This window comes from Seriola aureovittata, chromosome 4 (genome assembly GCF_021018895.1).
Source record: "Seriola aureovittata isolate HTS-2021-v1 ecotype China chromosome 4, ASM2101889v1, whole genome shotgun sequence".
NCBI lineage: Eukaryota > Metazoa > Chordata > Actinopteri > Carangiformes > Carangidae > Seriola > Seriola aureovittata.
The window spans coordinates 21368776-21396188 of NC_079367.1; the positions used below are offsets into that span (position 1 = coordinate 21368776).

Here is a 27413-nt window from a genome sequence, read left to right on the forward strand (position 1 = left end):
TGACTTCCATATAAAGCACTGTTAGATGTTAATAAATGAATAAAAACAGACGACTCCCACACAGATGTGTCATCAGTTTATTTTCGCGGAGCCAAGAGGTTTCCCCATGCATATGTTCCTCCTCCGTGTGAGCTTCGTGGTCATCCTCTCCCCACGGCCAAGGTAACACCAAGGAATCAGCACAGTGAGAGTTCAGGCAGGTCAACAAGTGGGTGTGGAATTCAAGTGTTTCCCATGCGGAGTACCTCGACACACGAGCCCTGAGAAAACATGTGTCAGGCCTCAGCACAGCAAACAGGAATTCAGTGAGGTCTGCTGAGATTTATACAAAAGGGCCACAGTGTCTGAGGAGCCATCGGGTTAATTCAAATACTCTCGGGAGCAGGACAACAGTGGTGGAAGGAGTACTTAGATCCTTAAGTAAAAATAGCTATATAATCAAAAACATGAAAAGCTCTCTATCAGAGTAAAAAAGTCCTGCATTCTTTTTTATTTTGGTTCTGCCTAATCCTGAAGCAACAAGTCCTCCAACCTGAACCATCATTTAGACCATATACTTGGTTAGGTTTAGGGAAAGATTGTGGTTTGGGTTAAAGGGGCGATTCGTAAGTTTTCTCTCTCTTTCTCTGGCGCTGAACATGGTTTCTTGCTGGGAGTTGGTGGTGGTGATTATGGCTTGCCAAGAGCTTCAGCCTTCTAAGGAGTGCTACGTCATTAGGGCAGATCGGAGGCTACAGTGAGTCGCTATCAGTAAGTGACGAGACAGGCTGATATGGGCTGGGGCTAACTGGTTAGCATGCTAACTTCAGTAGAAGAAAGGATCGAAACCAGAGTTAACATTGGCATTGCTTTCACTAGAGACAGCTCTTGGTGATTAAAGGAATGAAGTTTGATGCTGAACTTGTAACGTTTCTTCAAGACTGGTAAATAAACAGCTGCTAATGCTAATGTTGGCTATGCAGCGATAGCAAAACTTACACATATCCCCTTTACTATGTACTTCATTACAGGTTAAAGGACCATTGTCATCATGGCTACAATTGTGGTCAAAGAAACAACGCTGACTAGCGGGTTGGAACAGGAAACAAACAGCAGTCCCACACATTCAAGTCCAATGTTTTACTGACCCCTACATCCACCCCAACCTTTTCGAGGCTTTATATACAACGTCACCAGACTTCCTCTTTTGCCCCCCCCATAATTACCATGGCTACTAGAGGTCACCTGATAATTTGATTTATTGCTATCAGAGTCACAATTGCTAATTTATTTAAAAAAGTAAGAAAATCTATTCATCAGAACCAGAGATATGATCTTTTTCATGACCCACATTCCTCTTTCTTATCAAAACCTGGCGCCTACATTACCCACAATGCAGTTCTAACTGCCAAAAAATCAGTTGGAAGTTCAGGTGTGTTAGAGGCCAATGTAGCCTCAAGCAGCTAGGTTGTAGGAGGGAAGCGTGCTTCTTTCTAACTCCACAACCCCATTTTTTTTTCTTTTTTCAAAGCTGTTGTCTTCACACCCAGTCGACACTATCAGATCACATTATCAGATTTCACACATATTTCCCACTGAAATGCAGTATAAGCACAAAATAGAAACACAAGTACCACAAAACTGTACATAAGTACAGTACATGAGGAAATGTACTTAGTTACTTTCCACCACTGCAGGAGTAATCACGATGAGGCCAGAGTGGGAGTGGGAAAATGTTGTGAGAGGTGAGAGAGGGGATTTCTGTGGCTAATGCGGAAACGTGGCCACACACACACACACGCACACACACTCACACACACACACACACACACACGATGTACCCCACTGAGGCTGAACTGTGGATGGAGAGAGAGATCCCCATGTGAACCACACCGTGTTTCCTATGTACCTCTTACGGCAGAGCGGATCTACCACAACACTGTCAGAACACATCAGCTGCTGGAGCTTTGATGGCTTCCACACTCGGGCTCTCCCAGTGCCGCCCTGGAGAGACACCACAGGCCTGTTGCTTTAGTCCTGCTCCCAGCAGCCCATTCAGCCTGCCTGGGTCTCGGCACATTGGAGAGGACTCCCTAACACAATACGCCCTCAGCTTAATCTGAGGGAAGAATGATGACGTGCATTATGCATTATCTATGCTGGCGTTTGGGAGAATGGACAGAAATAACAGTGAGGGGTCACGCGGGACAATGTAAAAAGTAAGGCTGGGCTGTTGTAGCTAGAGCATAAATGATCTTGAGCCCTCAAGCTACAGCTTCTGCTGCCCCGTGAGAAGAATAATATCCTTAGAGCGTGACTGGATGACCTCATTGGACAGAGAGCCTCACACCAACCTATAATGTCGTATTTCTACAAAGTGCATTGTACATAATGTAGCCCTTTCAGAGCCCAGCTGTTGTAAAAGTAGCTCAATTTTTAATATTCAGTTTGCAAGGGGTTTATTTTTGTGCATCATTATGACTTTTAATCTTTTTTTCTACAAAGTATAATCGATAATGTCACATCAAATGTTAAAGGTTATAGTAACAGATGTAATATTGCAATTTTGCAATATTGCAATATTTTTGCTTGTATTTATTTACATTTAAATGTAAAATTAAATAAGCTGAATAAGCGATTGGCAGTTCCTGTTTGCAGTGTACCATTGGATGTACTGACAACTGCCACAGGACTACTTTGATACCGAAGACAACTTAAAAACATGATGATTCTCAGTTCTGTAGTTACAAGGAGCGTTTCTTTTTCTATAATTTCTAAGTGGGTATATAGACGTTTATTCATGACGGAGATCACCATAATGATATCCTTGGTCACACTGAATCTTTTGCCACAAACTATAAAAGCAAATAAGCTGCTACTTTTATGGCCAATTTAACTATATACATTTTTCATGTGCATGTTTTTTGAAAGCGGTGTAAGTTTAGGCACACAGGGTCACATTTCTTTCATACCTAACACACAAGACAGAATATTTAGGTAGTTTTTCCTGACAAAAAAAAATTATGTCAAACACTTCTGAAAGTGTTCATTGATGCCTTACTGGCTCACAGACCTGGGGTTCCCAGATGTGAGGTCCACATGGTCCAAGTTGATAACTACAATACTAACCTCCTGTTGTTTTCAGAACACCTACATGTACCTGCCCCCTCTCATATCTTTCCCTTCATGTCTCCCTTATAGTTTTAAAACCACTGGAATGTATAGCCTTCCTTTTCATATCTAGAAACTGTTGTAATAATAAACTAAGTAGCCCAATGTGCCCATATGGGTCCGAATCCGACCCATGGCCCATTGCTGCGTGTCATCCCCTGTCTCTCTCTCTCTGACCTTCCCGTCTCCCGCAAATAATACCCCCCCAAAAAAGCAGCCCAAATTATAAAACAGAAAACTAGTTCATCTGGCCACACTGGCTAGGTGGCTGAAATGTGTCATGTCGTCACTATATTCTCCTCTCACAGCGGTATGCAGCCTGTCAACAGAGCGAAAGTATTCTCGGTTGTCACCTGCTCTTTGGAAGTGACTGTGTGTTGAAGAGCACATGTGAGCAGTGAATGTCTGTCAGGGTCAGAGCAGGAATGCAATGGCAACAGCATGAGACAGACACACAGCGATAAAGACACATTCACGTTGCTTGGCCGTCACCAGTCTTCCCACATCCACCAGTCCAGGGTTACGACCTGTCCGCTTTGCCACTTTCTACTGTACAGCAGAAATCACTAACCTGTCTGGGTGTCCACTGTGGGTCTTCTGTGGGACCACACCACTGAGGGGGATTAGCTAACTGTTGGGTGGTGGAATCTTTATGGTTTTTTTTCCCCCAGTTCACAGTTCATGAGAGTACAAAGTGTGCTATTAACGATCTGCTCATGGTCAGCGGATGCCGTGTATTGACACCAAACAGCAGAGCGACACAGATGACATGCTGTACCTACAGACATCACAGGCCAGACAGGGGGTAAATGGGGTAAATTAACAAGTACATCCCAGTGGGACAGACACTGTCAGGCTAGACAAGTGACTGAAACCTAGGAATCGTTCAGAAATAAATCAAGTAAGAAGTGTTGTGTAACACCAGTTTGTTTTTTAGGGCTGCAAAAAAATTTTTTTGTGGTATTGATACCAAACCACAAAGGTCATCAACACTGCTGTGGGATATGAAAGACAATAGCACATCTAAAACTGAAAAAGCGGAAAATCCTTGAAAATTGAGAAGCGGGAAACAGAATCCTTGGCATTTGGCCTGACTTTAAATCCCTTAACATCCAGTTTTCCATTTTTATTTACCCTTAAGTGGCTTTAAGTTTGGAAAACTAATCTTCTTCCAGACTGTCTGCCAGAGTCATATGTGGATTCGGTTTTAGCTTGTTACAACTCTTCATTGAAGCTATATGATGTTACTCAGCACAAATATTCAAGCCACGATTCCTTGTTTCCATCATTTTCATCCTTTGGAAATATTCCAGATGTCTTGTACATCATTATATAAACATTTTCCCAAATATCTGGTAGCTTTGGAAACATTTGGATCTCCAGAATTTGAAATTATTTTCTGTGTGTTTGAAGTGGCTATAACTGATACTTTTATGATAATAATGTATCAAATGACAATGTGAAAACAAACAAAACAAAAAAAACAATGAGAAAGAGGTCACTCATAATGATCAACATACATCACCTGAATCTGAAGTTCAGGTGATGTATGTTAATTGTTTCAGTTAATTGTTCATCTCTCCAAATCCCAACTTTACTGTTTTGGTTCACTGTCTCATAGTATTGTTTTTGACCACAGGAGGCAGCTGGAGCTCTAAAAACCAACTAACACTCACACTTGGTGACTAGCTGGTGAACATAGCGGAGAATTTAGTAGCTAAAGAGCCAAATAATTCCTTCAGGAGTTGGAATTAAACAAGACTGAAATTCTCCAGGTGGACAGAGACACAATTCCACTTGAACAATAATGTTGCTCTGTAACAGCTGGATGTGTAAATAAGTAAAACTTTATGTAACAAGGTCATCGTGAGAAGCTGTCCCCAAGTAGTATTCAAAAAAATAAAAAAATAAATGAATAAAATCCGCTATTGCAGGTTTGAACAATGTTTGGCTGCACAGCGTGAATGTGTTCAGCAGACTTCTCCGCTGATTGACACATCAGCATTTGTTTTTCCTTAGTGTGCGAGTCTGAGTCTGGTGGTGAAATACAGAATCAGATGTATAACAAGCAGGTGAGCAGTGATTTCATCATGTTTGTTTGCAGTAGGTGCAGAAGGTTGCAGAGCCTCTCAGATCTGGAGACAACATGTCTGATCTTGCGTTACCAATGTAAAAATACTTACACAAGCAAACACAGTATAAAGCTGTTTTTCTCCACCTATGGCATGAAAAGTTTGCTCCAAAGGATAGGAGGGGGTTTGTGCACAAACAAACTGGTGAAGCCAACATCATCATAACTCACCATAATATCTTAATGAATCTGAGGTGTGGTGATGTTCATGAAACATCCTGAAATTATGGCAGAAAAATTATAAAATTCCTTTACACCCAAACTATTTAACACATCAGTCAATGTAATCCAGCATCACGATAAAACATGTTTGGGAGGGGCTCCATATTCTCACAACTGCTTGAAAAAGTTGAATGAATACAGAGCCATTGTTTGCAGGCTTGGGAACAGGGCTCCCAAGGGACAGGACATGACTGAAAACAGGGACTGGGATCAGGGCATTTGGGTTTAAACTGGCATGTGGTTCTCATTGCTGCAGCGTAGTGAGTGATCACTGTGTACTGGTGCTTTAACTGGCCTCGGCCTTGCACGTGAGCCGATCAAAACCACATGTTCCAGTGTGATTGTGTCTGTGGGCTCATAAAGATGGAGCTCTGGCTGAAGAGCTGCCCCTGGCTCACACAGCCACACAGAGACCTCTTTGCATGTTAAAAACATTTTTTTTTTTTCCCCCACTCGCTTGGCTGATGCAACGTAGTACAACTTCCACATGGAGTGTATTTTCCCTGACTAAGGGGTTTGGGAGCTGATTTATAGTACAGTGCTGTTGTTGAAATGAATCTAGAGGAGTAGGACTTTGTTTTTCTAAAAGCCATCCTTGATTTAATATTCCAACAGCAATCACAGAAGAATGGAAGTTATTAAAAGTAAATTACAGTCCAGGGTATATGGAAAGATGACTGTTTAGAAGTGCTAAAAGATGCTTTACAGAGCCACTATTAGTTTAAAAGAGATGATCTGAACTTTGTTCTCACAACTAATTGAATTTAAGTGTTTTTTCCCACATAGCTTCTGTGCTAGGCCATACTGTCTGCATCTGGTTTATATGTCCTCAAGTTATTTTCCAGCGTCTTAAGCATTTACCCGAAAATGCAAACTGTGGTGCATCCTATAGCTGCTATCTGGTGACAAAATGCCCTACATGACAAGACAAAGGTTTATAAGAAGACATGTTTTTGAGGTATTATTTTCTAGCAGAGAGACTATCTTTCGTCCTCAGGCTGTCAAGTGATTGACAGAAAATTCAGCGAAACATAATGTGTGCACTGAGATGAAAACACAAAACTCAGGTGCCACAAAATAGTGCTAACACAGAAACTGACAAAATCACATTAAGCCTTCATGTCTGCTCTGACGGATTGTCTACTGTAGGAAAATTGAAAATTGTTCTTACTTTTAAAAAGTGAATGAAATTAATTCTCCCGAGAGACACGGAGCAAAAAGATCCTGATATCTCTCATTGACTGTGTGCAGACACAGATGGGGATAATTAAAAGGAGAGGAGAAACCTACATCTGTGGTTCCCAACATTTCATGTTGACTTTAGCTGTTTCAGAGCTAACTGTTTCGATCATTTACACGTTATATTTTGCATTTCTTTAGCTAACTGTTGACTTTTAGCAGATTAGTTTAACAATTACATTTAGCTAAATACTTAATCTGTTTACTGTTAACTATATTTTGACTGCTTATCCATTAGTTTAAGCCATCTACTTAAACCGTCTGTTAATCCATGTTAGCTAATGTTAATTATTGCAACCCCTTAACCAGTATGTTTAGCTATTTCAACTGTGGCTCTACTTTAGCTCACTGTTTACTATTTAGAGATAACTGTTTCAAACCTTTATCCATTACATTTAGCATTCTTTTATCTAAGTGTTGAATTTTACAAACTATTTTAACCAATTATCTATCAGCCTACTTTTAGCATTCTTTTAGGCTAGCTCTTGACTTCTAGCAAACTGTTTCACTTGGTCTTATTTCAGATACTTCTGTTATGGATGTATTGTTTGTTGTGGATGTATTGTTTTTTAATCAAATCAGAATTTCTATGTTTTCATATGAGCCGAGAGTCTTTCCATGCACCCCCTGGAAACTGCAGAAGTAGCGTATCCCTGGTTGTGAATCACTGACCTAGATGACTGATTAAAATTAAAAGACATTTTTATCTTTTGCAGGGCTCTTTTGCAGTTACCACAGATAAGGTGCTAGGGTGGTGTATTGTGTTGGATAATGATGGTGGTGAAGTAAAATAGGGGTCCTTGGTGGTGTTGCTGGCATGGAAGTTTTGCCCTGAACTCTCTTGGCAGAAAGCCATCTGCAGCCTCACACTGAGCCACTGTGTCTTATCTCCAGCAGCCAGGATGCTGATTACAGGGAGACTGTACAGGCATGCACATACATCCTGCTCTGTGTCAGAGACAGCATGGCTGTGCATCTGCCTCCACTGCACCGCAGATATGCTCAAAGTCATTATTATGCCACTCACTGTAATAAGATAGTGGGCAGAGGCTTGCTGCAGTGTTGTTCGATGCATACTGCTTTCTTGGACACCGATGGGAGCAGGTCATATGAACAAAATATTTTTTCCAGCACTGAAAAGCTGCCATAGGTGATACTGGCTCTCTTTTTGCCCTTAGTTTGTATAGTCAGCTGTTTGTTGCTCTACAGCTTGACTACTAAAAGATCGAGTCAGCAGAAGGTGTTATCTGGAAACAGCTGATTTCTAGAAGTCCTAAACATTAGAGCATAATGAATGAATCATTTATTATTCATTCATTATTCATCCTACTTAATGGCAACTTATTTCCATAAAAAGCTCATCTCAGTGATTGTACTAGCTTCATTTCTTTAGGCCTACCTTTCTGTTTTGGATTTGTTGTATCGTGGTTCATTCATGTCATGAAATGCTTGATCTGTGCAGCATGATAACAATTCTTGGTGGTGCCCATCCCCCTGTATTCTTAAAGTTAACTCTTTTTTTTCTTCTCATGTCCAAAATAAATTTCCTAAGGGCATTTTTTTGGTATTTTGGGTGTGCATGTAGTGGGTGATTTTGGAAGAAGGACAGAGTTGCCTTTTCAATATTTACAAAAAAATATGGACAAATTAAAAAATGTGCATCTTTTCAATCATCTCTAACCTGATTTTCTAACCTTAGATAGGAACATCAAACTAAGCAGTCCAGCTTTTGTGTGATCATCACTCCTAGATTAATCTAGTGCATTTCCATTTTTAGATTAACATTTTATTTTTCTTGAGGGATGAGAACAATACAGGGCGCCATTTCGGGTCATTTCGCAAAAATTAAAGAGCAAGTGCAGAAATCTGATGCCAGAAGTTTCGCAAGTGCACAGAAGCGAGTGCAAGGAGAAAGACTCAAGAAAGATTGAACTGACAAACAGTTTTACACAGGAGCAGAGCAAATTTGTGCTTGAACAGGGACTATTTAAGAGATAGGGCTGAGTTTTGAGGGAAAGCATTACAAAATCTGAAGGTGAAATGAAGAAATACCACTCTCAAAATGAAAGACCATGCTCTTGAATAAAGATAGGAAAGAAACTCCATTGTGAAGCCAATGGCATCTGAAGCTCAAAGAGTCAGAGAGTCAGTGGTTTTCAGTTTGGCGTCAGTATGTCAGTTGAGAATGGGACTGCTATTTCTGAACCTCTGCAGCTGCTGGCAGAAAAGTGGCAAGAAAGTGAGTCTGTCTTTTGTGACGGCTATATCTGTTTCAGGGGAATGTGACATCAGAGGCAGACGAGTAAAAAAGAAGTATGAATTTGACCTATGAACTCACTCTCTGGCTGAGTGTAAAGAAAGAGCGCCGCTCAAAGAGTTAATCTACTACATGGACAGACAGCTCACACACAGGTGTCTGCCTGTAGGCCTGAGAAACAGACTTGCCTGTGCAGTATGTGCCTTTCTCTTCCAGATGGATTACCAGTGCAAAAGGGTAAATACAGAAATACAATAAATGTCAAGGGATAAAGAAATGTGTAGAAATACAATGCATGCATTTACCATTAAACAGAATGAGAGCTCCGCTGTTATCAAGAGCCTCCAGCCACCTCCAGGCTTTCTGTTTGTCTCATCAGCAGGTTTGGCTCAGTTGTTGATCCTCTGAAACAGAGCTCATGCATTTTCATTACCTAACAGTAAAAAGACAGCATCAGCCCTCTATTAGACTCCTGCTCTCTGTTCAGGCTCACAGAAACCACATTTTATTGTGTTTCAAATTGATTACAAACAATCACCTCCTTGAAACTGAAAGGAACCTTTTTGGCGCACAAATTATATTATTTGGTGTTCAGTCTAATGATGATGGTTATTTGTTTAACCAGAAAGGGTGTGAGGGTGGATGAGGAAAGAAAGTGGAATGCCTTTTTCAACAGGTTTATGTCCACGATTAAGTGAGGATAAGTTTAACTTAATTTGTGAAAACCTAGATTGGTTTCATCCCAGATGATCACTGAAGACATTGCCTTGTTATGTTCAGTATTTAGTTTTCAGTGTAAACCAGTTTGTATTCAATACAACTGAGACATTTGCAAGCCTTGATTACCAACAGGGCAAAGCAGGCAACTACCAAGGGGCCTGAAAAGCCCCAGTTAACTCCATGTGAGTCATGTACAGTGGGGGCCAGTAGGGGCGAGAGGTTAATGCAGCCATGACCAATGGGAAATACATAAAATACATGTACATACATACATACAAATCTGACAATGTTTGAAAATGCCAAGGTAATATCAGAGGTTGTTTCTTTGAAATGCTCTCTTTCCCTTTTTTACTTTCTTTGGTGTCTCCAATGGCCGTGTGGTTAAGATCACACCATCCCTGCTTTGCTGCATTTCATTTCACTTCTCTCCCTTTAGTTTGCTATTAAACTAAAAATATTCTACCACACTTTGAAATTAATGAAAGAAATTATGGTTTCATTTTTTTTTTTTTCCCACACAACGAGGACGTTGCTTGAATTTGAGGACGACTGTCTGCAGCAGATGCAGCGGGATGAAAGAAATGTGGCAGCACCTGTCTCTGCTGCAGTACAGGGGGTCACGACCCAGAGACCACCAAGAACTGCAAACACTACTGTAGCAGAAGCACAGGGGTGCATTAACAATATTTGTGATTAAGACCAAAAGAACACAAAAAAAAGTTTATTTTTTCTTCCTGATACAGCTAGAGCTGCAACAGTTACTTGATTAACTGCAGAGTTGAAATAAATCAGCATCTATTTTGATAATCCAATAATTGTTTTGTCATTTCTTAAGAAAAAACACCCCAAATTGTCTCGTCCCGACTTCTCGAGTGTGATTATTTGCTGGTTTCCATAATCTTCTACAACCGTAAACTGTTGGTCAGACAAAACAAGACATTTGAATATATCATTCTTGGAGTCTTGAAACTATCCTCATTAACCTCCTCACATTTTATAAGCAAAACGATGAATCTAGAAAATAATCGGCAGATGAATCAATAATGAAAATACTAATTAGTTGCAGTAGTGAATACAGTGAGAGTTTAAAAGTGAAATTCATGATTCAATAATGATTTAAAACACAGTCCAAAGTCTAATCAGATAAAAAAAAAACAACTGAATGACACACCCCTGTGACTCCCTGAATCCACCACAGAGAATCGTTTTCCTGCATTGCAACAACTTAACAGCTTTCTAACAACATGACCATGTGCTGAAGCGATTGAGGTACTCTCGAGCTTTCCCCTCTGCGCTGCAACAAAACCTGCAATCCATCACTCACTTCCTGTTTGTACTCCAGCTCAGTTTACAAGCTTCCTGTATGGGCCAAAGGACTTCCCTCACAACCCTGTGGATGAACTGAATCTTTCAACAGCCTTCTTATCTGCTCAGCACAATGTGACACAAATATTGGCTCAAGATTCAACGGTGCACACACACACAAACACACAGGCGCACACACACACACACACACACACACACACACACACACACACACACACACACACACACACACACACTCCAATATAAGGCATGTGTGAATAATTAACAAACAAAAATAAATGAGTAACTTAAAGCAATAATATTCACCAGTATTAAACCAGAAATGAGTCATAAGATTGACTATTTTCTCCTCTACTGTTTGTGTGGTTCTTTCCTTGTTTAAATGTCAGTTAAAAGACACAAAATGACCAGAAAAGAAATGCAAAATGATCCCAATGAGAGGCCAAACAACCACAAAGAGACACAAAACAACTACACAGAGACAGAAAAGAACCACAAATTGACATAAAACAAGCACGGAGATGGAAAACAACCATAAAAAGACAAATCATTACCAAAGAGTCCACAACGAGATGCTAAATTACCAAAAAGGGACAACACAACTACCACAAAAAGATGCAGAATGAACACAAATAGACACAAAATGACTATTGTCCGGAGGTCCTGTAGGAGGTGTGGGGGGCCTTTTAACCTGTCTGTGTCTAGGCTCCTGTATCTGGTTACCACTGTCTTGATAAAGCTCTCCCGGTTTGAGCCGTTGTGTGTCATCTCTTTCGTTTACTTTTCCTCCTTAGCCTTGCAGCGATCATTTGCTATCATTGGGACACTGTGGTTTTGGGCCATCAGGAAAGGCTGCAGGCCTACAAGGACCACCAGCGGCACCTCCACCACAGAAAACTTAGTCTCGCAAACTCTCTGCAAGAACAAAGAGAGAAAAAAAGATTGCCAAAACTTAGTGTGTGGTATAAAAGTGCTGATCTTGTGTGTTAATCAGGGGGAAGAAGTGCTGAGGCTGCTCATAAAGCCTAATGTTTCAAATCAGCCTTAGGATGATCTAGAGCAGGTTATAAATACTAAAGCTAGTGAGATGATGCAACTAAAGTGCTACCTCCAACTTTAAAGTTTAGGGACTCTTGTAAGGATAGACCCAGCTGGTGCTGCACTACTGCAGACAGCAAGGTAACACTCCCTCAGGGCTTTGATGGCACAATGTTTAATTCATGAAGAGGCCACAAGTCCCGCCGATGCTTTAACGCTCAAGTTAAATGTATCAGAGGAGAAAAAGTAACTCCCATACTACATGCCAAAATGTGTTCGCCTCAATTATTTAACACTGCAAGGTTGATGACATAAGTGCAGAGCAAAAAAGCACTCGCAGAAGTATGGCAGCTGCAAACATGAAGTGGGTTTTTGTGGATTTTTTTGTTAAAGCTTACTTGTCCTCACTTTCTGCTGTCGTCCATGAATGGTGATGGTATTCAGCGAGACCTGCTGCACTTGGCCTGAGTGCATGTGAAGTGGTGCTTCACAGAAAGAGCTGATCTGGCAGCTTCAGGTACTCATAAAACTAACAGAGAGATTATCATGGTACACATTCTGGGAAAGGCATGGTCAGTCTGGGAGTCACTGGATTAGTTATCAGTTAACCATCATGATCATCATTTTTTAATTTTTTATAGCAACTATAATCAATATTTTTATGATACTGTATAAAATAACAAAGTGAAAACAATGAGAAGGGTGCCACTTGTAATGATGAACTTACAGAAAATGATCACCTGAATCTGCAGCTCTCCTTGGACTGGGCTTTATAGTGAGTTTCAGTTCAATGTTTAGCTGTCCATACCGTGTTGGTTCACTCTCACTGCTCTCATAGCATCTATTTGAGCTGCAGCAGGCAAATGTTTACAGTAAAAAGCTCTAAAAACTCTCTGCACCAAACAGCAGACAGACACAGTTTCAGACTACAGCTGGTGAATGTGTGGCGCACTCAGCAGCTAACAAGCCAAATATCTTCTTCAGGAGGTGGTGGAGACCAAAAACAGAGCTAAAAGAAGAGTGAATATTGGACTCATATTCTCCTTGGTGACCAGTGATATTACTCTAAATGAATGATAATGTTGCTCCATATCTGCTGGATGTGTAAATAATTAACTTTTTGTATTGCGTTTGCCGTATCAACTTGAAAGGCTATGATATGTTTGTGTGCTCTGCTCCACAGCTGCAGAGTTCTATGTGGTGGGTTCATCACTGCCACTGCTCGCTTTTTTACAAGTTGCACATGTCATTTGATTCATCAATATAACAAAAAGGTCGACAGTGTACCTCCATTGCCGCATAGTAGCTGTCCTGGAGCTTTCAGTCAGATGATTTAATCTTTCTCAGATTTCTCATCTATGTAGTTCAGGCAGTTGCAACCTGTAAAAGCAACTGCAGCACTGGTGATGTCTTGCTCTTCATTGTTTTGCCTTTTTAGATAGTTTGGAAAAATCATAGCTGTTTATGCATGTTTCAGTCAGTTGATGTTTGTATTTACTTGACCTCTTGGCCAAGTCTCTATTAAAAAGATAATTTACTTAAACTTAACAAATCAAAATCACAAACTCAAACAAAAAATAATAAGAGAAGCTTTGACTAAGAAATGTGTTTAGGCTACATGATGTGACTCTGTATGGGGAGAGATGTGTTACACTGATTAAATGTATAGTAGATACTAATATTCTGTAAGTGCTTACATGATCCTCCAGTCATGCATATTAACCAGGATTATCAGGAATCGAGTAGATTTCAAAATTGCAGGTGGGGATTAAAACTAAGGTCGAAGCATTATCTCCTCAATCCCAACCCTGTTGTCCAGTGCTTCACCTGCAGCTTACAGAGACTCAAGGCTCATGTGAATCTCTCTGTGAACTGTATTTTAGAGGTCAGCTGTCACTGGACTGCCATTACATAAATCTTATTCACATCTGACACATGATGTAAATCTCTTCAGAGAGAATCAATATTGTCCTGAGTAAAGCAGATGAGGATGTGAGGTATTCCTGTTTTGGATGGAGGGGGCTGGGTCTTGAAGACATATGGTTGTTTCCCCTGACGAAAGACTTTTTCCTTATGTTGTCAAAACAGCAGCAAAGCAGCAGCAGCCCCCCCCCCCCCCCAACAAGAATAGGCATCCAGCTGGGGTGAAAGGTCAGGGCCCTCCCTGCCAGCCTGAGGAGAGGAGTGTCAACAGAGGGCTGAGTCCATCTGTAAGCTGCAATCAAACCAACATCTTCGGTTACGACTCTTCATCCCCGCTCCCTGGTCTCTATTGTTCAAACATGGCTGCATGTGTACAGTGTGAGCTGCCGGGAGAGTCCCTGTGTTTCCTGCACAGAGGCTTGGTGTTGATGATAACTCGTGCACGTGTCTTGCAAAGACGACTCAGTGTGTTTTGATGACAGTAACAGAAGATGGGTTGAATCACGGGCAGAGGAGTGAGTCACCGCTTCTACCTATTGTCTATCTTTATTACATCTGTCACCGCAAAGCTCACAAAGACAGTTCATGACCTTCCAACATCAGGTCCTTCATCCTCACCTGTCCTGAAAGGCTCAGCTGACTCAGATTTATACCCATTCAAGGCCATTAGTGTGTTATAGCCTAATTTCTCACCACCTTCTGACACACTGGTTTGATCAGTCGTCTCTGAACCATCTTCCACTAGTTTAAAGAGGCTTACAATAGATTCTTTGACCTTTTCCCTAGTGGCTTTAAGACTTGTAGTATTTCTGTGAGAAGAGGATTTTTCTGGCAGAGGATTGAGAATGTATTGTGAAATGATTTTAATCTATGGTTGATAGAAGAGATTAAAACTCAGATTATCTGTATGAAAGACAGCTACAGTGGGTCAGTTTATATAGTATGAAACTATGCCTTCATGGCTCTGTTGCCTTGTTAAAATTAAAATCAGTGTCTATTCTTCAGTTACCATTAAATTTAAGTAATAATTGTTGTTGGGGCAAGAAATAGATTTGATGTTGTCTATTTTTATTTTTGAAACTTTGCTGAAAACATAGTTTTAAAGGCTTTGAGTTGAAATACTCACGAATAGATTTAATCACCTTTTTGCACACCTTCCTCTATCCACTCTGGATTTACAAAAGAGGAAAACTCAGAGGAGACAGAGCCCAAAACCAGTGTATAAAAAAGAATTACACAATTAAAGAATGCCAGTTGTTGTGTGCTTTAACATTTATGAAATCTCTTTTTTTCATTGTAAGATCCTGTGGTAGTTCTCCTTCTAGCCTAAAGCTATGTGTTTTCTTCACTGTTCATGTACTCTGATTCAATTCAATACAACTTTATTTATTCACATTAGTGAAATTATATGCAGTCTAAGCTTAAAACAATAAATATCTATAAAAAAAAAAACCTGAAAAATTATAAAACATAATTCTCATGTATCTCTTGCCTTATGGTTTTATCTGCTAAAGTTTTGAGGTATTTGCCTCTGAGATTTCTGCCTCCACCCAGTTTGTGGTGCTCACAAACTGAAAAAACTGCATAAAAAAAATGTATTTTCTGTGTATTATTCAGAGTAGTGATGACACTGTTTCTGCATGGAGAGACAAGTCGCTGTTGAATTTAAATGTTATATTTCAGTGCTGTAGGCTCCACATACGATAGTCCATTCACTTACATTATGGAGGCAGAAATCTGTGCAAATACATCCCAAACTATTTGTATAATAGATATAAATAATGTTTTCTTTCCTTTTTTTTTGTAATCTGGGTGAACAGACCTTTAGGTCTCCCGCTGCACAAGATTCATTGTTGTGTAAGAAATAGTCAGAGATGTGAATGACCTCATGCATCTTCATGTTTACTTTCTGGACTAAAGATAACCATCTGAGTCACTCATAAGCATGTTTCAAAGATCCCACGCCAGCCAGTATTAGTTGTTCCTTCCTTCACATGTACATCCTGTTAGTGTGACACTGTCACAGACGTATGTGAGTTGATAAGACAGAGCTAATATTACCGGGGCAGAGCGTGGCTGCATCTAAAGAAACATGATGGAAATGTGAGACATCCTCACTGACGTTTTCTTCAGGGAACTGGCACCGTTACGTACTGTACAGCCTCTCTGACAGATAACACATCATTATCTATTTTCAGTTGGCTTTACAGAGTCTAGCCTGTTATTATGTATGCAGTGTGGAGGAGAGGGGTTATAGACAGGAATGTGACAAAGACACAATTTTCATCACTTCGGTGTTGATCACATCATCTCCATCTTTACAGCTCATATCCTGCCCTAGATTGCAACCAGGCTGCAAACTGCAATTTTACTTTTTTTTATTTGCATTCAGTACTGCTCTTGTCTCTTTACTCCAAGAAACAGCAGCCCAGATTGTATTGTGTATTTTAGTAAATTATGGGGTGAAAATGGTTTTAACAATCCTTCGCAAAGCCAAAGAAACCGAGACTGTGTGGGTGACTGTGAAGGTGAGTTTGACTAAATATAATTTTGATGGAAACTGAAGGTAATATGTTTGACGTTGGCCTTTATAAATGTTTAGTGAAGCCAAATCCTAAAAAAAAAATGTGTCTCTCTTACTAGTTATGCTGATAGTTTGACTTTTATGCACTGGTTTTAAAGGAATACTTTGAGGGAAATGATATTGGGGTAAATGAGAGTTAGGTGAAAAGATTTATACCAATTTTATGTCTATATGGTAAATATGAAGCTACAGCCAGCAGCCAGTTAGCTGAGCATAGCATAGAGATGAGACACATCTAATAAAAAAATGTCTTCTAAAAACTGACAAATTAATCACTTAATATTTTTGATTGTTGGAGTCCAAGCTTGATCCAGTCCAAAGGAAACAAATCAATTTTAATCCATACCGAAACTGAAAACATTAAAACCACGTGAAATGTTTTCAGAAAACATAAAGCCATGATCAGCACCATGTTCAACCATGCACAGGTTAGCCCCTGGGCATAGTTAAAAAACAAGTCTGGTACTTATCCCCTCCGAAAAACCACAATGTGTCATTTTCAGTTTTGGAAATGTTAACTTTAGAGGTGGTAGCAGGCTGATTTGTTTCCTTTGGACAGGATCATGCATCTAAATCTTGTCAAAAAAAAAAATTATAATCATATTTCCCAATATTCAAACTGTTCTTTTAAAGTAGGTTTATATACTTCTGAGATTTCTGCCACCACCTAAACACAACTGAAGTGAACGTAACTTAATTTGCAGAGCTCACAGATGTAAAATTTAAATTTAAAAAATCCAGCTGCTTCAGTATGTATTTCCAGGAACATGTCTTAATTTCTCTGGTGGCAGAAATCTGAGATATTAAAAATCTTGTCAACAAAAATTTTTGCATTCCCAACAAGAGGTAAGTAAGAAAATGGCATTTTCTTTGTTTTGTAATTTGGGTGAACTGACCCTTTAAACAGATTATAAATTAACTCTTGCTGTTTGTATTACACTTAAATGGTTTCAGCCCAAGCAGGCAAAGAGTTCAGCGTGTTAAACCTGAGTGCAGCTTGAAATTGGACACCAACCGTTACACACTTTTGTCTCCTGACACACTCAGCTTCTTCATCCTCCTCCTTTCTTCACTGGAGTTTCACACAACCTTTGTTTTATCTAATTCGACTTCAGGAACTGAATGACAAAGAGTGGGACAGCACCTTGTAGTTTCAGCTCCATTGTATCCGGTCTCTGGGATCACAGCCAAGCCAATCCCTGAGAACGAGAGGTTTACTAATAAAAAAAAAAAGGTTCCAGTGGTGTATCATTGGTGGCCCATGATGCAGGCTGAAAGTCCCTGAGTGCTGAACATGGTTTAATGTTTTACTTGTTCCCTGGCTGTAAATGTCTGCGTCTTTATAAATGGAATGTGTGAATCAAGCCGAACAGCTTTGACAATGGACAAAGGACGCTGGGGTCACTGCAGTATATTAAAAAAGCAGGAATGTTGAGTGCAGCAGGATGAAAGCCAACCATGAAGTCAGTTTGCAGTGTACACACAAGCTCAATGAAGTCTCACAGGATTTCTGTTGTGTCCTTGAGCAAAACACACACAGTCCTGGACCACCGCTCTGCAGCTGACCCTGCACTTTAAAACCTCTGATGAAATTCCCCTTAGATGGATCAATGCATTTCACACCTCATACGTGTGCTGTGCTTAGGATTTTTTCTTTTTTGGAAACTTCATTTTTTACCATGAAGCAAATTGAGGACACCAGAGTTATACTGAATTATGTTGTTGATACAAAAAAGGTGGTATGGCTGATGTGGGATCACAAACTGTGGAAATTTCGGGATAAATATTCACAAAACAAAACCACACTTATAGATGTTTTTGTATTAATAATATATAAAACAACTATTTGTAACATGAAATGGTTTGATGAACCCACAGATGACAACTTTGCACACTTCTTCGGAACAGAACTTTCAGCTCACCTGTTTGGTTTTCCATCCCACATCTGTACCGCCCTGGTTCACTCCAACGGCTCTACACATTCTCGTTTCTCCCTGCAGTGGGCTGGAAAAAAGCTCTGATGAGAGAACTGTACCTACTATACTGTACCTAAGTTAGCATCTAGCTCTTAGTGGTGCATTTAGCTGCTTAAAAGCCAGATGGTTGAAACCAAAACAGAGCTAAAAGGAGAGTGAATACTGGATTTATACTTTTGTGTGTTTGCTGACTGCAGATATCTGCAAATATTGCTCCATATCTGCGCACCGTGTAAATACGTGACTGTTTGCTCACACGTTTGCCATAGCAACTTTATAAGGTGATATCTTTGTGTTTGCAGCAGCTGTTTGTGAGAAGAAGAAGTAAAACCTCAACTTATAAACCATATTTACTCATAATAAAATCACACTTCTGTACAATAGGGGTCAAATTCCAGCAACATTCCTCAGGCCGCTTTACAACTGTGGCCTCGGCTGCAGTAATTGGGCACCAACCTGCAACAACAAGTCTTAAATGTACATGGTGTTTATAGAGAAAACAAAGCGGGACCTCCTAACACACCAGTCACTGCTTAGTCAGGGTGTGGTGGATGTCACCCTGGTAAAGTGCCACATAGCCTAGTTGATCTACTCCATGTGCTTGAAACCTGACACGCTGACTGAGAGTGGAGGCACAACAGGACGGACTGGCTTGCTGGTGATGAAGGGCTCCCAAGTGGCCCATCAATACAGAGCAGCAGTGCCATGATGAACATATTCTTCATCCTCCATCCCCCCCCCCCCCCCCCCCCCCCCAACATGACCTGCATCCTGGTCTGCTCTAGCATGATGCAGGCTCCAACTGAGAGACCACAGGGACCACAGCCCACTTCGCATGAAGGAAAACCTGAAAACCCATTTTCTCAATCACTTTTCTTACTGTGATTGATGGTTCCTAAACAAACATGCACTTCTCTGGCAAAGTTAGAACATGTCACAGAACAGAACATCTCTCATGTGGTTCTTCCACATGAGAGATTTCTGTATTTTTTGTCCTTTCTTTTCTCACTGGCTTGAAGGTAATGTAACACATATTTTCATACACATATCAGAGGCAGCTTAACTATCGTATGTAAAATACGTGTGAGTCAGGATAAAAACCAAACATAAACTAAAATGATCAAAAATAAGAACATAAATACATACATTGTACTTTCATTTGTTGTTTTATTTTCAAATATCATTTGAGGATAAACTCTGAGCTGCATCATCTTGTTTTCATGGGGGTCCTCACACATAAAAAACTTCAATAAAAAAAACATTATTAAAACATAAATAATAGCATTTGAATCACAAACTGATGACAGTTACCTCAAACGTGCCCAGTTAGAGTGTTAAACCTTTAATTGTGTTAAAGTCTCTTGCTCCTTTTAGCCATGACTATTTAATCTTTAAGAGTAGTACTTAAGATTTGTAACTAAGTTTTCAAGGTTGTATATTTTAAGAATATAAAGATTACAATGTTTGATGATATTAGTCAGTCGGCTTCATTCCAGCAGTTTTTTTGACTTTCAACAGTTTTTTTGTCTCTGAACTTCCAGCTGTGTCTCATGATCTTCACTGGTGAGTGGAGCTGGCTCAGGTTTCACCATATGACAGAGTGTGATAGCAGTTGTGTTGTTCAGCTGAACACAAGTATTTTGGGTGAGATCATCACCTTTGTCTCTTTATATCTTTGCTAATAAAAATAGGTGCTCTTTGAACAACGCTCTTGACACCAAAACTTGATATTTAAAAACAAGACTAAGAGACCAGAACCATGCTAGCTGCTCTCTGAGGCTACACTGAGCCTAATTGGCTATAGGATTTTCATTAGTTTTACAAATATTTAGTCATAAACCAAATTGTTGGATAATTTTAAATTTTGACCTGATGATGAAAGCAATTACCAAAGTGATTACAGTTCATCTTGAGGGGAATATAGTATCAGAACCAAATTTCATGACAATTCATCCAATAGTTGTTGAGACTTTTCACTCTGAACCACAAATGTCGGGATCTTCAACTTCAGTAGGATTCATCCTCTGGGGACCATGGATGTCTATATTGGAAAAAATTCAATGGTGATCTATCCAATAGCTGTTACATTTTAGCCTGGACTTGTTGTCTAGGCTTGTTCAGTTTTTAAGACAAATAAATAACAAAAAATCCATTACATTTCTCAAACAGTTGGTTTTATATGTTTTTTCTATTTCCTCCCTGAGTCTAGATGCTAAAGATAGATAGCATACTGACGTGGACATCAGTAGGGCAAGCATGTGTTAACCATCATACTGGACAATTTCTTATAGTTTTTATGTTTATTCACACAGAGTGACACAAACTTGGACTGACATTGTCCATGAACAATGGATTTTCATAAAAGTGCCAGATTACAGTTTTAAGGTTTTAGGATGGTATAGAGTCAAAATCCCCACCCCACACCATAAAAAGGAGTAATCAACCAATCCCAATCTGCACTCTGTTGTCCGCCCTTTCCCACAGATGTAATTGGTCAGCTGTATTTGGCATATATTTTCATTCAGCTGGGCAAATTAGCAATAATCACAACTCTGAGCATGACGGAGACGTTTCAGCCGGCCAATCAAGACAATAGTTTTAGATCCCACAAACCCAGAAATATGTTCTGCAGATCCCTCTTTCAGCATCTCTTGCCCCACGTGGCTGAGTCTTAATCAGAACCAGGCAGACTGGATCAGGTCCCACATGTGGAAGACTGGATTATAAAAGCTGTGAACAATTAACATGCATGAGGGTCTGCCCTGCCTCAGTGAGAAAGGAATGGTATCTGCTTATGTTAATTTCTCAGGATTAATTTAAGAAGCTTTTAAGGGCACTTCAGTGGGAGGGATTTTTTGTTAAAGTGGAGTGACTCTTTTCCTGCTTTGACAAGCCAAGTGAAAACTCCATCACTGAAAATGTACATTTAGTACCTCTGTAGTCCTGTAGGCATAAATAATGAGTTAAGTGTGTGAAACAAACTCTTTGGTGCCACATCACAGCAGCATATTGGGACATACGGGGCCGAGTGTATGTGTTTCTGTGTGTGTGTTTCTGTGTGTGTGTTTCTGTGGTGTTGGCTCAGAGCTGGGCTGGCGCCATGTTTGGCCCCTTGGCTGCAGCTGCAGATGTGCTCCGTCTCTCCCTATGAAGGACTGCTCAACACATGAGGAAAACTGTGCAGCAGGATTGAGAGGGAGGCGAGACCGCTGCGGGGAATTGAAACGTGACCTCCTCCTCCTCCGCCTCATCGTCCTTAACGCTCCCTCCACCCGCCCTGTGTGACACATAACTCACTCGGAGAAGACTGCGCTTTCAACTGACTATGAAAATTACTGGTGTAGGCAGGAGGGATGAAACCTACTGTATGTTAGGATTATTAATATTTTCTTTGGAGCCTTCCTGTGACTTACAAAATAACTTCAATATCTTCAAAGTAAAAGAGGCAAAGAATATTTAGGATTCAGTTTACTGTATATCTTTATGGAACAATAATAGAACTACCAATCTGCAATCTAGAAGTAAAATTGGAAACTTAGCACAATAGTGACTTTTCCAGCCATCACATTAGTGGCATGGATCTATGGATGGCAACGTTGGTCAGTCCACAACTTTGGTCAAGATTGAAATATCTCATGACCACAAGGTCATGTCATGTTGATCCAACTGTGAGAGAACAAATGATAAAGTTTTTGCTCAGTAAAGCCTGCTGCTTCAGTGATCAGTACTTTCAACTGTCTCACATTCTCCTCTCTCCTTTCTACATGTTAAATACAAGAGATGCAATGTATGGAGGATTACAAGTTTGAAGTAACTTGCAACTGAAGATCCATGTGTATTGACATATTGCCCCTAATAGCTAGTCAGACTACTCACAATACAATAATAATTTCCATTCAGCCCTCAAAACAGAGCCACTGAAACATCACATATCATTGATACAGCGATGTGTTCAGTTATCTAACAAAGTTGAACAGATCCTTGTTGTCTGCTTCAGGCTCCAGCAGTGGACGCCTGCCAGGCCTGCTGTAAATCAGCCGCAGTGGATGAATTCCTTTATCACATTAACTGTCCCCTCATGTTAGGGGCCAAATATTGCTGATTTACATTTGCAATTAGCATTGCTGAAGGGGAAAATTTCAGGCGGACAATAGTTGTCATGGTCCAAAAGAGTAATGAAATTAGAGGCAATTGTTTAAGCTCGCCCGTACGATCCAATTACTCATGTGCAGCTGACAATAGCTGTCTGGCTGTTTGAGATGCACGACTAATGAGTGACATCGGGACCTGCTGCCACCTCGCATTACTGCACGCCTGACTTTCCACAGGCACAGGCGTCAAAAAACTCACCAGATTGCTTTTAAGTAAGACGTGGAGAAATCTTGCTCACGTCAGCAAGAAAAATTTCAGTGATTAATGTTGAGTTAAATGTTTGATGTTTTTAAGGTTAGTTTGTAAATTTTCACCATTAGATGTGTAAAGAGAGCCTGTAAGTGAGAACAGAAGCAACGAAGCTTTAATGTTTACATCCGGAGGGCTTTCATCACTAACTTTTTCTTTTGTTTTACAGTTTTACATTGTAAGAAGAAAATAAAAATCTCAGCTGAATAAGTTTTCCTGCTCATACCCACAAAATTATAAAAGACTAAATAAAAAGTAAGCATACTTAGAAGAAATAGAAAACCTCCACAGAGAATACTGAGCTCATTGTTTTTCATCCCTCACAGAGAGTTCAGACAGTTCATGTCCCACAGGTTCAAACAACCTGAAATCATAGAGGGATGTGATTTTATTAAAAACAGGGAGGGTCTGTTTGTATGAACTGCTCAGATTTAATAAAGTGTGTAAATAATTCCTGTATCTTACATATTACAAACCTGAAATATACAGTATGTGGTTTTGTTTGACAAATTCAGCCGAATTTAACAGTAACCCGTTATTTTAATAAAGAGAGGATAAGATCAGCATCTTTCTAAACCTGCAACAGTGCACACTTTATAGTAATATTTATACTTCATACAAATATTAGCTGCTCATCTCAAGGATTGTGATGCTACACAGGGTTTGTATGCCACATGAACTCCATGCATATGTTTGATTTTCTCATCGATTGTTTTTGCTACTATACTCAAGGGTGCCCACACAATAAATGTTGTTTTTCCAGTTATCACTTAACATTAACAATTTCGATCATTTCCTTCCTGCCATTGGCATAATCTAATATACAGCCTTATTAAGGTTATATTGATAACGGAGGTCTGGGGCCATGATTCAGGGAGAGTTTATTGATTTTCAGAGTAAGAGATTTTTGTGAGAGGGGTTTTATATCTGATTGTCAGACGCCAATATGTAAAATAAATACGTTCTTTTTTCCCCTCTTTTTTTTTTTTAAAGAACCATAAACAAACACTAGTTATCATCTCAAATCCAATAACCTTATACTCTATATGGAAAAACATATACTCATGATTTCTGTGCTTAAGTTCAACTTTTTGGCACTGACATACTCACATACTTAAGTGGAGGCAATACCACAAAGTACAAGCAAAAATAATCACGATACTCTCACTAGAGTACAATGATTTAAAAAATTTACATCAAGCATTCAATTTTAAAGTACTCATTATGCAGCATAATAGCCCACTGAAATGTTATAGGACATAAAAATATATTATGTTTGATTATTATTACCAATGCATCATGTAAGGCAGAGCCAATTTAACAACTTTATGTACTGTGAAATGATCAAAAACTAATTTTACTGTACAATCTGATCATATGTTTTGCAAAGGCGAAAACAGTCAAATTTATTGGGGTAAAATGGAAATGGTCACGTAAAGTACAAGTGCCTGAAAACTGTATTAAGAGTAAGTATAATATTTGGGTCTTTGTGCCACTACATCTTATCTTACAGTTGTAGTTCAGATTATAAAATATGCTTTGTTGTAGATTAATCCACTGAACAGTAGCATAAATGAAATTGTTGTTTACAGTGGCAACAGTGTTTCAGTCAGAAGTGAGCAGCTGGAGGCTGCATTAGCCACTACCAGCACGACACACCTGAATTTCCAGACCAAACTGTCAGTGAGTGAGTTGAATTGTGGGTAATGTAGGTGCCAGGTTTTGATAAGAATAAAATAAAATAAAATAAAATAAATATCTCTGGTTCTGCTGAAGCAATTTTAAAAAATGTTTTAAATAAACTGTCCATTGTGAGTTGGACAATGTTATATAGTGTGATTGGGTTGGATGTGTGATAATGTGTGTATATGTTGTACATAATGTGTGCCAGGTGGTGTTTGATATTGTTGGCCACTGACATTAATCCTTGTGTATGCCAACTTATTATAATACTGTCATATTTATATTGTTTGATTCTTTTGTGTGAAAATGAATGACAAAAAATGGATGCAAAGTGACCAGGAAGAGAGAAAACAACTACAAAGAGATGTGAAACATCTTCAAAGAGATGCAAAATAACCATAAACAGACTCAACAAGCACAAGCTCCACGGTTGTTTTGTGTCTCTTTCTGTGTTGGGGTCTTGCTCCTATGTAGGATGGCTGGTGGGGGCCTTGTACATGGCTGTGTCCAGGGGCCCGTTGTGTCCATGCGGACAGTCTGTCACTTTATTTAAGAGAAAATCTGTCTATTTAAACAGCAGCCCCCTCCCCTTTAATGTGTCACCTTTTCAAACCTGAGGAGCCATCTTGTTGCCATTAAATGTCAGCTTTGTGTCAGGACAGCTTGGCCCGGCAACAAAACATCAATCGTTTCCAATTGGCAGAATATCCTCCCCTCAGCCGTGGCCTCGGCCAATCAGAGGGCAGCTTGGTGGAAACAGAGTACTTTCACCGTGGCAACCGCTCCACTCTACCTCTGCTCACTGACACTCCTCACACCGTCCTCTCTGCCTCCATCAGATGGTCAAAATAACACCCACTGGTGAAGTGAAACCGGCCTTTCCTGCAGCTCACACTGAGGTAAACCCCACTGTAGCAGAAAAGGAGCTTTCTGTGTCTTACATATTATAAACTGCAATATGGGAGGATTTTTTTTAACCAACAAACAAAGGATTAAGAGTCAATATTTGACATTAGGAAGTTTGTTTATTTAGATCCCAATACTGTATTGTAACAAGGTCCAGATAAATATATTACAACATCTAACACATATACTTAGAAAAACAACAAACAACTTGATGATTCAAAGCCTGTCAAGTACATAAGATAACTCTACATAATATAATCACCTCTTAGTGAGTTGAAAAAAAATTATGTTAAAGAAATTGTTTTATTTTATGGGATCTGTAGTTTCTTTCTCAAAAATTAACAGTTATTTAAAATAGCTAGGATATTTCTTAGAAAGGCCTACAATATTTTGTACTAGTGAGAACAACGGAGAACTACTATTAAAATTACAAACACAGCAGCGTGGGTACTTATGTCATTGCAACTTTTTTATCCACATTTATAAAACTCACCCACGCTCTCTTGTGATGTTGCAATGTGAGGCTGCATTCATGCAATGTCGGCAGCAACAACAAGAAAAACATGCATTATTGTGACTTAGGATTGCAGGCCTTTGTGCTCACCTTGAGAATGTGGCACTTGCCCACGAATATCTAGGGCTTATGGGTAATGGCGTTCATAGCTTTACATTAAAAAAAAAAAAAAAAAAAAAAAAAAAAAAAAGAAAAACAGCCATCCTGATCTAAACATATGTAGTGAGCCACATGAGACACTTTTGAGATAGGTTATTTTCCAAGGCTGGATTTTTAGTTATTAGTGCACTTACAAATATTAGTGGGACTTTAAATAAGGTTTTCTCTTACATCTGGAGCAGAACCTGGAAGGTACAGTTTCACTTTGGCCCTTTATATGCGATACAGAAAATACACAAGACCCAGAATAAACTGGAACCAGAGACTGCTGTATCCAAAAAAAAAAAAAAAAAAAAATTGTTTATGATGCTTTAAAATGAAAAAAAGATTTTTATATTATTTATAATAAACAATAAATAGAGGAATTAAATAACCGAGTAAAAAAACAAAAAAAACAATCCCAATCCTCCTCTTAACGCAGATTTGTCGCTCTGCGTCACTTAACTTCCTCCTTTGCTCTTGTCATGATCACTACAGCTGCTAGAAGTCGCCTGACAATAAAACGTAACGGCGGGTCATAATAAGCTGCTGGTACAGACGATCTATGGGCTCATTTTGTACAGGAGGACAGTCTCCTCTCTAAGGAGAGTTAATGTAAAGTTAAGCCTCAAAGAGGCAACTGTCACAAGACATGCAGGCAGATCAACGCACAAACACTGCACACCATCCAATCAGACTCGTAACTGTTCAACACTACTTCAAGTTCCCTACAAACAGCAAGCTAAGGTGAAACCGCACACCAAAGCACGCATTCAGTATGGCTACTTTACTACTAGAGTGGCTAGTGGCTGGCTTTCCAAGCTGTTTGTCTCCATTTGTTTGAGCTTGAAATGAAACAAAAGCACATTCAAATAGGTATAAAACAAACATTTAACAAAATATATGCCATGGAAGATAAATAAACTATTATCTACCGTCCTCAGTCCAAGTTTTAGTCCCTAACTCAACATGAAGGACCTAAAAATACAAATATTTCATTTCATATAGGAGCTAAAAGCAACATTTGGCTCCACAGTCTAAGTGATAAAATCATGATTGTAAACAAGCAACCTACCAAATCAACAGCAAACACAGGCAGGCCTCAGTGGCTGTCTCACAGGTGGGTCTCAAACCAGGAATCAAGGCCCAGGTGAGCTTTCAGACCATTTTATAGACTCCGCCCCCTACCTGGGTCCTAGTGCCAG

The 27413-nt window shown here is 39.6% G+C and overlaps 1 long non-coding RNA gene across 1 annotated transcript; it reads right to left on the reverse strand.

The window, feature by feature from the left end:
* Window positions 1–77: 77 nt before the first annotated feature.
* LOC130168012 (uncharacterized) lies at window positions 78–27382 on the reverse strand. The gene is made up of 3 exons (XR_008827369.1): window positions 27284–27382; window positions 18513–18594; window positions 78–260 (listed from the first exon to the last, which is right to left on the reverse strand). It is a non-coding gene; the product is annotated as an uncharacterized LOC130168012 (long non-coding RNA).
* Between the last annotated feature and the right edge of the window lie 31 nt (window positions 27383–27413).